Source organism: Piliocolobus tephrosceles, chromosome 20 (assembly GCF_002776525.5).
Source record: "Piliocolobus tephrosceles isolate RC106 chromosome 20, ASM277652v3, whole genome shotgun sequence".
Classification (NCBI taxonomy): domain Eukaryota; kingdom Metazoa; phylum Chordata; class Mammalia; order Primates; family Cercopithecidae; genus Piliocolobus; species Piliocolobus tephrosceles.
Window position 1 is genome coordinate 23037631 of NC_045453.1, and position 13244 is coordinate 23050874.

Consider the following 13244-nt stretch of genomic DNA (forward strand, 5'->3'; position numbering starts at 1 on the left):
CAAAAATCTAGCCAGGCGAGGTGGCGGGTGCCTGTAGTCCCAGCTACTCAGGAGGCTGAGACAGGAGAATGGCATAAACCCGGGAGGCGGAGCTTGCAGTGAGCTGAGATCCGGCCACTGTACTCCAGCCTGGGCGACAGAGCGAGACTCTGTCTCAAAAAAAAAAAAAAAAAAAGATTATGCACATGAAAATGCTTTTCTCTACAATGTCATGGCCATCTCTCTATATTGTCATTTTTGTTTGTTTGTTTGTTTGTTTTTTGAGACAGAGTCTCACTCTGGTAACCAGGCTAGAGTGTAGTGGCATGATCTTGGCTCACTGCAGCCTCTTCCTCCCAGGGTCAAGCGATTTTCCTGCCTCAGCCTCCCAAGTAGCTGGGATTACAGGTGCCTGTCACCACGCCCGGCTAATTTTTGAATTTTTAGTAGAGACGGTGTTTCACCATGTTCGTCAGACTGGTCTCAAACTCCTGACCTTGTGATCCACCTGCCTTGGCCTCCCAAAGTCCTGGGATTACAGGTGTGAGCCAACGCCCGGCCCTCTATATTGCCATTTTAATGAGTATTTTTAATACAGCTTAACACAATGTTTTATGTTTATTTAATGCAATTTCATAAATTTTTAATATAGCATTTTATTATATGAGGACTATTGTTTGCTTAATGAATCTTCTGTAGTTTGGCATTTCAGAATTTTTTTCCCCCAATTTTTCACTATTAGAGACAATGCTGCAATGAACAACCTTTCCCATAGAGACTACTTGGTCTCTTCTATCTTAGAATAAACGCCCCCAACTTAAATTTCCAGGTTGTTTTAAAATTTCTGCCCAGTGAACGGCATGGTGCTTGTTGCCATTCTGCTCCCAGAGATCCTTGTAGATCCCCTTGGGGACAGAATGCGAATCCCCATCTCCCCATACTCTGCAGCACTGACAGTTGCCAATCTTGTTTGTCTTTTCTAATCTGATAGGCAGAAAATGACATATCATTGTAGCTTATCATTACTGGTGGGGTGGAACTTGTCTTCATACTTTTTCTTTTTATTGAGGCAGGGTCTCCCTTTGTCTCCCAGGCTGGAGTGCAGTGGCACAATCTCAGCTCACTGCAACCTTCATCTCCCAGGCTCAAACGATTCTCCTACATCAGCCTCCCAAGTAGCTGCAACTACAGACATATGCCACCACACCTGTCTAATTTTCCTTATTTATTTATTTATTTATTTATTTATTTATTTATTTATTTATTTTTGCAGAGATGAGATCTTGCTATGTTACCCAGGCTGGTCTTAAACTCCTGGACTCAAGCAATCCTCCCACCTCAGCCTCCCAAAGTACTAGGATTATAGGCATGAGCCACCTCGCCTGCCAGAATAGTGGATTTTTAATAAGGTATTTGCCTCTTCTTACTGTTTTGCAAGAACTCTTTATATATTAAGGATAGTAATTCTTTCTGAGAGTCTTATAATTGACTATAAAACTCTCCCTCCCTCCCTCCCTCCCTGCCTTCCCTCCCCTCCCTCCCTCCTTTCCTTCCTTCCTTCCTTCCTTCCTTCCTTCCTTCCTTCCTTCCTTCCCTCCCTCCCTCCCTTCCTTCCTTCCTTCCTCTCTCTTTCCCTCCCTCCTTCCTTTCCCTTCCTTCCTTTCTTCCTTCCTTCCTTTTTTTCCCTTCTGCTTTCTAAGGATATGCCTGGTGTTTGGCAAGCATTGTGTGAATTACATTAGGAAATAACTTTTGTAACAAACCCATTTAACAACCATTCTTTGTTCCCCGCCTCCTGATAATGCTCAGAGCCACAGCAACAGCCTTTGCCCAACTCCATGTCATTAACCCTTGATCTTTTCCTGCTGAATAGCAGATTGCTTTCCGGGGCTGGCAACACAGTTTCATTTTCACCTTCCTGCTGATGGAACTGCCCTGGCTCTGTGCCAGACGGCTGTTTACATAAGAAATGATTTGATTATATTGTACAACCAATGGCAGCCTTTCTCAGAATAAAGAAGCCAGAAACATATAATCAAAGCCATTAACTGTGTACAAAGAAACACAGCCCACTCTAAATTTCCCACCAACCATAATCACAGTTTTCCAGAGAAAAATAAGAACAGGGTTATGGTTCCCTCCTAAAAACGTGTTGGGGAAAGACTTTTAAAAGAATGTCTTCAGCCACAAGGAGCAAAAACGCTTGACTAAAGAAGGCAAAAAAAAAAAAAAAGCTAGAGCACTTATAATTTCATTTAACAGGGTTGTTTCATTTGGAGGCATAAAGATGTAACCAGTGGTTCACATTCTTTTCATCTTCCTGCTATGTCACTCTCAGCAATTTATGGACATGTCTCCTCATGGTTTCAAGACAGCTGCTGTGGCTCCGGGCATCACACTGGGACATAATAAAACCAAGCAAAGAGCAGGAGGGCATTTTTTCCCCCTCTGTCTCCTTTTATGATGGAGAAAATTGTTCCTAAATTTCCCCCCTGCAGATCTGCAGACTTCTTATTGGCCAAGATGGCATCACATCTATAATTCCAAACCAATCACTGATAGAGGAATGAGAATGACCACAGTTGGCTTGGACCTATAACTCACTCTGAAGCCGGGGCGAGGAATAGCCACTGTCCCTGAGCTCCTGAGTAGATGTACAACCAACAAAACTGAATCCCGTCAGCAAAGGAGTCATGGGCGGGCAACCGCTGTGTCTACCATAAGCACAACTGCCGGCACACACGAGGTGCCCCCAAAGGCTGGCATTTGGCAAGCTCGAGACTGGGAGTCCACACAGTGCTCCAGGTGGGAGGACCATGACTGCGATTGGCCAGGGAGTCCCTCTGGGTGCCAGACCCCTGTATGCAAAGCCCCACTCAGCATCTCCACTTGATTGGCTTATGGGAACCTCAAACCCAGCACACTATATTTGAACTCATCATATTTCCTCCCCACTGGCCTCCTCTGTTGGTACCCACCTTGCTCAAGTCAGAAGCTGGCTGGCCCTCAAGAGTCCCTGCTTTCCTTCCCCATCTGTGCCCAAGTCTCTCCAGCTTTGCCATCATCTTCCACCTGGACACCAACCAAGCCCCCGCTCTCCACGCTGCTGTCTGGGCATCAACAGCCTATGCTGTTCCCTCTGAACGGAACTTTTCCCGCTCCTGTTTCCCTGTCACCTTGCTCAGGAAAGCTCTTCTGATTCCCCCCAAGTTGAATCCCTCATTACAGACCTCACATGCTGACATACATCTCTCCATTGCCCTGATCACATTTCTTATTTACCTGTGTGATTATTTCACTCATGTCTCACCCCACCAGGTTGCAACTCCATGAGGGTGGGAACTGGGTCTGTTTTGTTCACTGATAACCTTCAGTGCCTGACACATAGTGGGGCCTCAATATTTTTCCTGAATCCTATAAATGAATGAATTCATCCCCTGCCCCATGGCCAGGGAGATCGCTCTAAGACGCAAATCTAATCACTCCCTCTCCTGCCATAAGCCTTCCATGGCTCCCCTTTACCCACAGGACAAAGTCCAAAGGGCTTAACCTGGCTCTTCCAGGCTCCTCAAAGTGGATTCTGCCACCTCTCCAGCCCCATCTCACCTGCCCCATTGTCCTTTACGGTCCAGCCATCCTCCACTTCTCTAGGTGCCTCGGAGTCTCCATGTTCTCTCCTGCCCCCGGATCTGCCTATATGCTATGTCTCTCCTGGAAACTTTGTCTCAAAAAATCTTCATTCTCACTGTCAAGGCTTTAAAATTTTTTGCCTCTATTGGGGAAGGTTTAGTTCTGCAAGCTCATTCTGAAAATCTGGATTCCTTCTATCTGGTTGTTGTCATCCTCAATCCATAGCTTCCAGTCAAGTCCAAAACAGCTGCTATAGTTTCTCCATCACATCTACGTTCCAGGCAGTGAGGAGAGAGAAAGGGTCATTCCTCTTAAGGACTCAGAAGCGGTGCCTATCACTTCTACTTCATTCCATTAGCTGCAGCTTAGTCATATGACCACGCCTAACTGCAAAGGAGGCTGGGAAATAGAATCACTATCTGTTGATTATGTTCGCGTGCTTTCCACTAATGCTCCAAAATTCTCTCAATATGAGAAAAAAGCTGATGGATATTGGTGGACACTGATGGTCCCTGCCACACTCACCCCCACAGTGCCAAGCATGGAGTTATCTCTGCCCAGCCAGACTGTGAGTTCCCAAAGGACAGGGACCATATATGGTGGTCATTGCAGCATCCCCTGCAACTCTCAGAGTGCTGGTTGTGATACATGGCAAATCAGAGTGAATGGCAGAGGTCAGAAATACAAGATGGAGAAACTGAGGCAGGCTCCAGTTCAGTTCCACACACATTTTCTGGGTGCTGATTGCACATAAGACCCTGGGCTTGGTCCCGGTGCCTGGGGTGTAGCAACACTTGTCTGGCCTGGCAGAGTCCCAAAAAACACCGAGTCGGGGGCTGCAAGACCCCACCCGCTGGGGAAGCTGCAGAAACAGAACAGAGTCCACAGTCAGAACAGGAGGCGTCACAAGGGCCTACAGGTAAAGCAGGTCCCAGGCCCTCAGCCCATCTGGCCCCGGCCCCGCTGCACTCTCGGCCACTCCCCAACATTATCTGGCCTTGAGCCCAGCCCTAAACACCTGCCCTTCCCTGCTCTCCCGAGAGGCCTGAGCTGGGGTTCCCCTCCCCTGTCGGCTGCCGTGGGAAAGGCCTTATGGGAGCTCTCCAGGTCCAAGCTCCAGCCTCGCAGCTGCTGTACTTGCTGTTCCCTCTGGCCAGACCTCCCTTCTGTGCTGCTCTAGCTTCTCCTGCTCTCAGCTTGGACGGCACCTCCTCACTCTCTCCAAAGACCACCACCCACCCCGGTACCTCCCCACCACATTGTGCGTCTTGTTGTTTCCCAGCATGGGTCTGTGTGGGGTCATCGGGGAACACTACTCGTGTTCATTTGTTGGCTTCTTTGCTCTCTGTCTCCTCCAGTAGAGACATGGACCTTTTCTGTCTTGTTTTCCACTGTATCCAGAGCCTAGCCCAGGGCCTGGCACATAGTAGGTGTTCAGGTAATATCTATGGACTAAATACATACACACACAGTGAGGAAAGACTAGAAAATTAGCATTCACTGCGCTCGTATGACATGCCAGCCACATGCATTGTTCACTCTGAGTCCCACGACACTACTGCCTGGTCAGAATCATTATCCCCATTTCACAGCTGAGGAAACTGAGACTCAGAGAAATGAAGTGACTTGACCGAGGTTACGCTAATAGGAAAGGCCAAGTCTCAGATGGGGGGGAAATATTTATAACGAAATACAAAGATCTTGGAGGAGGTGGTAGATTCTTGTTTGTACACACTGATCAAAGCTCATCAAACGGTACACTTGAAATCAGAGGTTCTCAACCAAGGATGATTTTACCCCCAGGAGACATTCGGCAAAGTGCAGAGACATTTGGTCATCATGGGGGTAGGCGATGCTACTGGCATCTTGTGGGTAGAGGCCAGAGATGCCGCTAAACATCCTGCAGTGCCCAGGACAGCCACCACAGCAAAGAATTATCTGATCCAAAATGTCAATATTGCTAGGTTGAGAAACTCTGCTATGAAGGAATGTAGTTTACTGAACATAAATTATACACTCCATTTATTAAGGTATAATCAACGCATTTTTTGTAAAATAGAAAAAATAGAAAAGAACTAACATAATTGGAAAAGAAAGAAACCAACTAAGGACAAAACAATGGGTAAATAATTTTAAAAAGCAAAGAACAGATCAGAAAATGCAAAGAGCCTATACATAAACGATAAGGGGGTCCACCTTAGTACTAATAAGGGAAATTCAAATTACGACAAAAAGCTGGGGGGGTTGCCTCATGTCTGTAATCCCAGCTCTTTGGGACGCTGAGTTGGGAGGATCTCTTGAAGCCAGGAGTTTGAGAACAACCTGGGCAACACAGTGAGACCCCATCTCTACAAAAAATTTAAAAATTAGCTAGGTGTGGTGGTATGAGTCTGTAGTTCCAGCTTCTCAGGGGGCTGAGGTAGGAGGATCGCTTGAGCCCAGGAGTTTGAGGCTGCAGTGAGCTATAGCTAAAAAAAAGTTACGACAAAAATAATCACAATGGGAAAAAATTTTTTTAAATGACAGATGGGCTGATGAGTGTGGAGGAAGTAGGCCCTCTCATCCTCTCATATGTGGGTGGAGGGAGTGCAAACTGGCAAAGCCCTGGTGGTGATGTGGTAGCACTTTCCGTCATTTGTCCAGCAATCCCAGTTTTGTAGAAATACACATGGGCTCAGAGAGCCGTGTGCGGATGCTCACTGTGGTATTGTTTATAATAGTGAAGTTTAGGCAGGAAAACTAAATATCAATGAAATCAATGAACGTGGAATTAGGTAAATAAACCATGGTCCATTCATGCCATGGAATACTACGTAGCAGATGAAACTGATAAGGCAAATCTCTACACAGATAGGCGAAACAAAAAAGCAGGCCGCAAAACCGTATTTACAATCTGTTTTGAATCAGGCGGCACAAAAGAAATCCAGGGCTGATGCCACTCGCGCTTGCCATCATTCATCACCCCTTCTTCTCACTTTTGAATGGGGCGGCAATGTGCCCTAGTGAAATAAGACCTCCCCAGACTCCCCTGAAACCACGTGGGTGCAGTGTAGTAGCCATGAGACCCAGGGCACACACACTTTGTCCCTTCCCTGCCCTCTTGCCTTGCTGAGAAGCAACCCTCTCGAGCCAGGAGTTTGACAGTCACATACCAACGTGGGAGACCGGGAAACTGGTCATTGGTGATGTCCCTGAACAGGTCTGCAAGCTCAGACTTGCTCACCTCTGGACTTCTTTTTACACAAGAGAAGTGAACTCCCATCTGGCAAAACCCTGGTGTCTGTTACTTTTTACTTGCAGCCAAATGCAATTTCAGAGGCAGCAAACTCACTGGGGAGGAGGTTGGTTGAGTCTTCTGCAACAGAACTGTATTCAAGTGTCATTTATATAGTTAAGACTTTTCTAAAATAAATCAATAAATCAAATAAAGCTTGTCTGGCTAGAGTCTGTGGGACTCTTGGTGTTTCTTTCAAAAAGTGTTTCTTGATTGGCTCAAGTCCCTCCTGATGCAGGCAAAAATGCCAAGGGGAAGATGGAGGAGCATCGAGAGGTTTCCCTGTGACCTGCTGAAGGAGAGGTTGGGATGCTGTTTTCTTCGGGAAAGTTCCATTTTCCTGGTAAGAGGACTAGAGCCTGAGTCTCTCACCCCAGGGAGGCTCAGGGGTCAGTCCAACCAGCCCAACCCGGGTTGCCCCTATCATAATTGATGACCCTCTAGCCTAGACATGCCAGCCTCCAGGCAGTGACCGGCCATCTCTCCCACCTGTTTGTCCTCCTCCCAGAAACAGGATGCTCCCTTTATCTCAGGCCAAAGTCCCCACCGCCCTTCGCTGCCACTGCCCTGGGGAAGGGAAGGAATGCCACCTGTCATCACGGGATGAGTGAGTCACCTCTTACTGCCTGGAGGCCATAGCCAGCCCAACCTCGCTCTTTTGCCCCTCAGCTCTCCCCTGTGGGTGGGGAAGGATGGGAATATCACCCTAAAAATCGTGACAGCAACAGCTGCCACCTCTGTGGCATGGAATCTGTCACTGGAAGCTTAAGTACCCAGCCCTGGGTTCCAAGCCCAGCTTCCATGTTCTAACCTGGTCATTTGTGGGGAGTCACCCCTTCCTGATCCCCATTTATGCATTTGGCAAACATTTATTATGCAAGCACTCTGAACCGGGCAGGGGGTGCTGAGGATGCCACAACGAACACCCCGAAACAATCCTGTCCTGTGGAACCCATTGGATAGAGACGTTCAAAACTAACAATAATAATAATGGTAATACATTTTAAAATTCTGAGTGTCAATTGGTGATGATGTCACAGAAAGAAAGGGAGAGGAGTGCTGGTGCAGAGGGTCTTGTTCATGTAACCAGGTGGTCTAGGTCACACTGAAATACATTGAAAATGGAGGAAAGGGCTGGGTGCGGTGGCTCACACCTGTAGTCCCAGCACTTTGGGAGGCTGAGGAAGTCAGATCACCTGAGGTCAGGAGTTTGAGACCAGCCTAGCCAACATGGCGAAACCCTGTCTCTACTAAAAATACAAAAATTAGCTGGGCATGGTGGTGAGTGCCTGTAAACCCAGCTACTTGGGAGACTGAGGCAGGAGAATTGCTTGAACCCAGGAGGCGGAGGTTGCAGTGAGCCGGGATCATGCCACTGCACTCCAACCTGGTGTCTCAAAAAAAAAAAAAGAAAAAAGAAAAAAAGAAAATGGGGACAGACCTGGAGGAGGCGAGAGAGGGAGGTTCTCTCAGGGCAGAGTCTAAGGAAGAGAGAACAGCAAGTACAAAGGTCCTGAGGTTGCCATGTGCCTGATGTGTTCCAGGAGCAGGGAGGAGGCCAGTGTGGCTGGAGGGAAGATGTCAGAAAGGCAGAGATGGGGTGTACAACCACACGGGATTCAGGGACACTGCCAGGAGCTTTTCTTTGACTCTGGGTGACATGGGAAGCAGAGGAGGGTGCTGAGCAGAGCAGAGACGTGATCCGACTTCCTTTGGGTAGCAAGACAATGACAGAATGGGGGAGATAGTTTGGAAGCCATGGCAACAAACCAAGCACACACATTCATGCCAGGGCGGGGCTGTGGAGCTTGGAGGGTGGTGGGATCCTGGATGCAGGCTGTGGATGGAAGGTGGTGGGGCAGAGGCTACAGAAAGAGAAGAATAAATGAGGACACTCAGGTGTTTGGCCTGAGTCCCTGGAAGGAGAGAGGTGACACTTTCAGAGGCAAAAACGATGCAGGAGAGGTAGGATCCTGCTGGAGGAGGAGTTTGGTTTCTTATCTGGGACGTCTGAGATGCCTGTGAGGCATATTGAGTTGTACCTGGATATTAAAGACTAAGTTGAAGGCAGGAAATGTGTGTTTAGAGGCTTTTAGCTTGGAGATAGTATTTAGAGACTCAGGTTCTTTGTCTGTAAGATGGAGATTAAACAGCATCTGCTTTGCAAGGTTGCTGTGAGCCTGGGTTGAGGACTGAGAGACCTTGGGCAGGTAGCAAAGTGCAGGTAAATGTCAGCTCTGTTACTTCCATGCCCAGATCACCCAATCCTCATGAGGTCATTATTATTGCTATCAGCTTTAATTTTATAGGGAGTGGAGGTTCAGAGAGGTTAAGTGACTGGTCCAAGGTCACACAGCCTAAAAATGGCACAGCCAGGATCCAAGGCTGAATCTAGAGTCTTGTTCTTGGCCTTCTACCTTGCTACCTCCTCCCTGCTCTCCCAGCACCAGACCCTTGGATCCTGAACTGATCAGACTTGAGGGGCTCCCAGTTGGGAAGGGAGACAACCATGAGTGGAAATGCCTCCAGGCAGACAGGACCTGAGCCTGCCCCACTAGGGGACAAGTTAGAAGGGGGCTAGTGAGGCAGCATAGCCATGTGGTTAAGAGAAGCACCGTGATGCCAGACCACCTGGGTCCAATTTGGCTCTACCCTCACTAGGTGTGTGACCCTGGAGATGTGACTCATGTTTTTTGTGCCTCAGTTTCTGCTGTTGTGAAGTGGGATAATACAGGTTGTTGGGAGGACTGAATGAGTTGGTCCATGCAGAGTGCTTAGAACAGGACCAGAAACTCAATAGGTGCTCCAGCTCAGTTTCCACCAAACGTGTGCCCCCAGGGCCTGGGACCACCTGCCATGCCTTTGGTGCCCCTGAGTGGGTCATTTAAGCCTTAGTTTCCTCATCTGTTAAATGGGGCTAATAGTGGCGCCCTGCTTGTGAGGTGGTTGCCAGGATTCATGGAGATTCTTAGAGATGAGAGGTGTGCGGGGCCGTGGATGTTGGAGGCTCACAGAAACAAAACAGAACAAAGCAAAAACCCCTAAAAGAAAAAAACCCCAAAAGCAAAATGAGGCGAAGCACCTGGGAGAGGATGGGGGTGACTGAGCACGGTGGCCTGGAGCCAGAGCGCTGGGCATCAAGTCCTGCTCCTGGGCCATTCCCCTCGCCTCTCTGTGCCTCAGTTTCTGCATTTGTAAAGCAAGGATGATACCAGCACCCACCCCACAGGCTGTATGAGGGCTGATTGAGTCACTCATGGAGATGGAGCATGCATGGTGCGTGGTGCGTGCGGCTGTTACACTCAGGGTTGGGAAGGGGAGGAGCACCACCTCAGGGGTAATTCAGAGAGCCCAGTCCCTCTTGAATTGCTGCCTGGTTCAGGCCATGGTGTCCCAGCAGGTGAAGGGATGGGAGTCCAGCCCCCAGCCCTGTCAGATGCAGCCGCAGGGGCTGTGGCTCACCAAGGCCTGGGGCCTGTCCTGGACTCCTCACTTGGCTCCTGTGGCTGGGACAGATTGCTTCCCTTCCTCTCTCCTGGGTGCCAGGCAGGCCCAGAAACCACCTGATGTCAGCAAGTCCTGCCCACCCACTGGTGGGGAGGAAGTAGGCGGGTGCCCAGGGACAGATGAGCCGGGCAGACGTGCCCTGAGGCAGCACAGTTAGGGCTGACGTGGGCATCATGCACCCCGGGGCTTTCGGAGCTGACCCCGGTCCTGTTTGCCCATGTCAAGCAGGTCAGAGTGGAGAGGGGCAGGCGCGCTGGGGTCAGGGCGTGCACTGACCAGGCATCTGTCCCCACTCCTCAAAACACAACCAGGAGACGAGCGCATGGGGTGGTGGCCTGTGGAAGAGGGGCAGGGCGTGTGTCCAGGTGTGGCTGGAGGGTGGGGTGGAGTGTGTGTGGTGCGTGTGTATGGAGGTGACTGTGTGTCTGGCATGTGAATGTAAGATGTTAGGAAGGTGAGTGAGCTGATGCACAGGCGCGCGTGTGTGCGTGTGTGTGGCTAAGCATGTGTGAGTGAGTAGGCATCTGTGTGCCGTGTGTGGGAGCCGGGCAGGGAGCAGTGTGTACGGCTGAGTGTGCCAGCACATTGCTGAGCATGTACTCGTGTGCGTCCAGGTGTGTGAATGACAAAATAAGTGTATATGGTGAATTGTATGAGTGTGTGAGTGTGGGGAGGGGATGTGTGTATCCTTGACTGTGGGAGTCAGAGAGTGTGTATGTGTGTGTGTGTATGCACGTGCGCTGTTGTGAAAAGTTCTACAAGAACCCCTCCCCTTTTTTTATTTTATTTTTTGAGATGGAGTCTTGCTCTGCTGCCCAGGCTGGAGTGCACTGGTGCAGACTTGGCTCACTGCAACCTCCACATCCCGGGTTCAAGTGATTCTCTTGCCTTAGCCTCCTGGGAAGCTGGGATTACACATGCGCAACACCACACCCTGAAAATTTTTGTATTTTTTCTCTTTTTTAGTAGAGATGGTGTTTCGCCATGTTGACCAGGCTGGTCTTGAACTCCTGAACTCAGGTGATCCACCCGCCTGGGCCTCCCAAAGTGCTGGGATTACAGGTGTGAGCCACCGTGCCCAGCCAAGAAACCCCTTTTGCATACAGAGCTTTGCTCCTTTGCATGAAAATGTTCATGAACAGGTAGGGTCAGCTAGTGGACGTGTTTAAAATCTTGACAGAAGTGGCCAAGGAGCTCTTTAGAAAGGGCAGAGGGGAGTGGTGATATCCAAGTTGATCCCTGACCAATCAGAACAGGTGTCAGCTGCAAATACCCAAGCCAGCTGAGCCAGCCCTGGTCACCTCAACTTCTGTTCCCACCAGCAGCATCCAAGAAGGCTTGACCTTGAGTCATTCTCAGGCCGCCCCCAAAGCAAACCAGCAAATGGTCAGCTTTATAATAACAAAGTCAACATATTATAATCTCATGTGCGGTCAGTTTCAAGGGCAAAACTTCATTCATTCATTCACCAATATTCACTGAGCACCTACTTTGCTCCAGGCACAGATTCTGGTGCTGGGGATGCAGCCGAGAACAAGATGGACAAAAATTCCTTTGCTGGTGGCACTGGTGGGAACAAGCAGATGACAAAATAAGTGAACAGCCTGTGGAGAGGGTTAATGGGTGGTAAGTGCTGTAGATAAAAATAAAGCAGGAACAGTAGATCCAGAACGCCAGGTGGGTTTGCAGTTTTAAAAAGATCGGTCAGTTGGGGCTCCATGGAAAGCCGGCGTTTTGGTGAAGACCCAAAGGAGGTGAGGGCCGAGCCGCATGGATCTCCAGCGGAAGAGCAACCCCCGGGCAGAGGCCACGGCAAGTGCAAAGGGCCGGTGATAGCACACACCTGGCCGGCTCAAGGAATAGAGAAGGGGCCAGTGTGGATTTAGTAGCTTTTTAAAAACTGATGATAAAAGCGAATGGTGCTTTTGGAACCACCACACAGAAAAACGAATACAAGAGAAATTGGAAGTCCACAGTCACTGAAGGGTGGGGGCAGGGGAGATGGACTGAGGATCCGGGTGTCTGAGGTACAGTTCACTGGATAATCAAAGCGATTTTCCGTTTTGACAAGGCAATGCCAAAATAGTGCAGCTGCGCCCAAACCTCCCAGCGGCAGCCAAACACCCGGCGTTTTTACAGCTCGCACCCCAGCCCTAAGCTGAGCCAGGCACATAGTAGGCGCTTGCTCTGCTTCTACATCCTCCCAGTTCCCTGGGTCCTGAGGCGGTGAGGAAAGATGAGTACAAACCCCCCAACGTACAGACTGACTTATCCCCAGATCCCCACAGGCCGCCAGCCAGGCCCCCAGCGGCCCTGGAATGACAGCGTCATCTCTTCCTCCTCCTGCTTTTATGAGCTGTGAAGGAGGCTTGTCTCGCGTTGCACAATTGTTCCTTAATTGCTATTTCCTCTCAGTTATGAATTATGTCATGGATATGGCCGCTCACGTTATTAAACTTCCACACAGGCCTTATCGTCTGGAGCCCGGCCAGCAACCCAGCCTGACCTACTTTCCCACCGGATTTCAAAACCTCCTCCCTTGTCCTCTCGTTGGACTTTTCCTAAGGAGAGTCTACTGTGCCCAAAAACTCGACGCTAAAAATAAAAACTAGAACGGAGAAGGGGGGCCACAGCTGGCCCCACCGAAGGCCTGAGGCTCAGAGCGGCCCCTGGTGACTGGGGCCAAACCCTCCCTGCCTAGAAGCTTCCTCAGAAAACCTGTCCTTGGGATGCAGGGTTGCCAGCAGGACAGGCAGGGACAACAGCCATAGTCCCAGGTCCCCTGCATGATCAGATCCCACTCCCGCCTTTCTCAGTCATGGCCGGGATGACTGACTTTGGACGCAGGCAAACC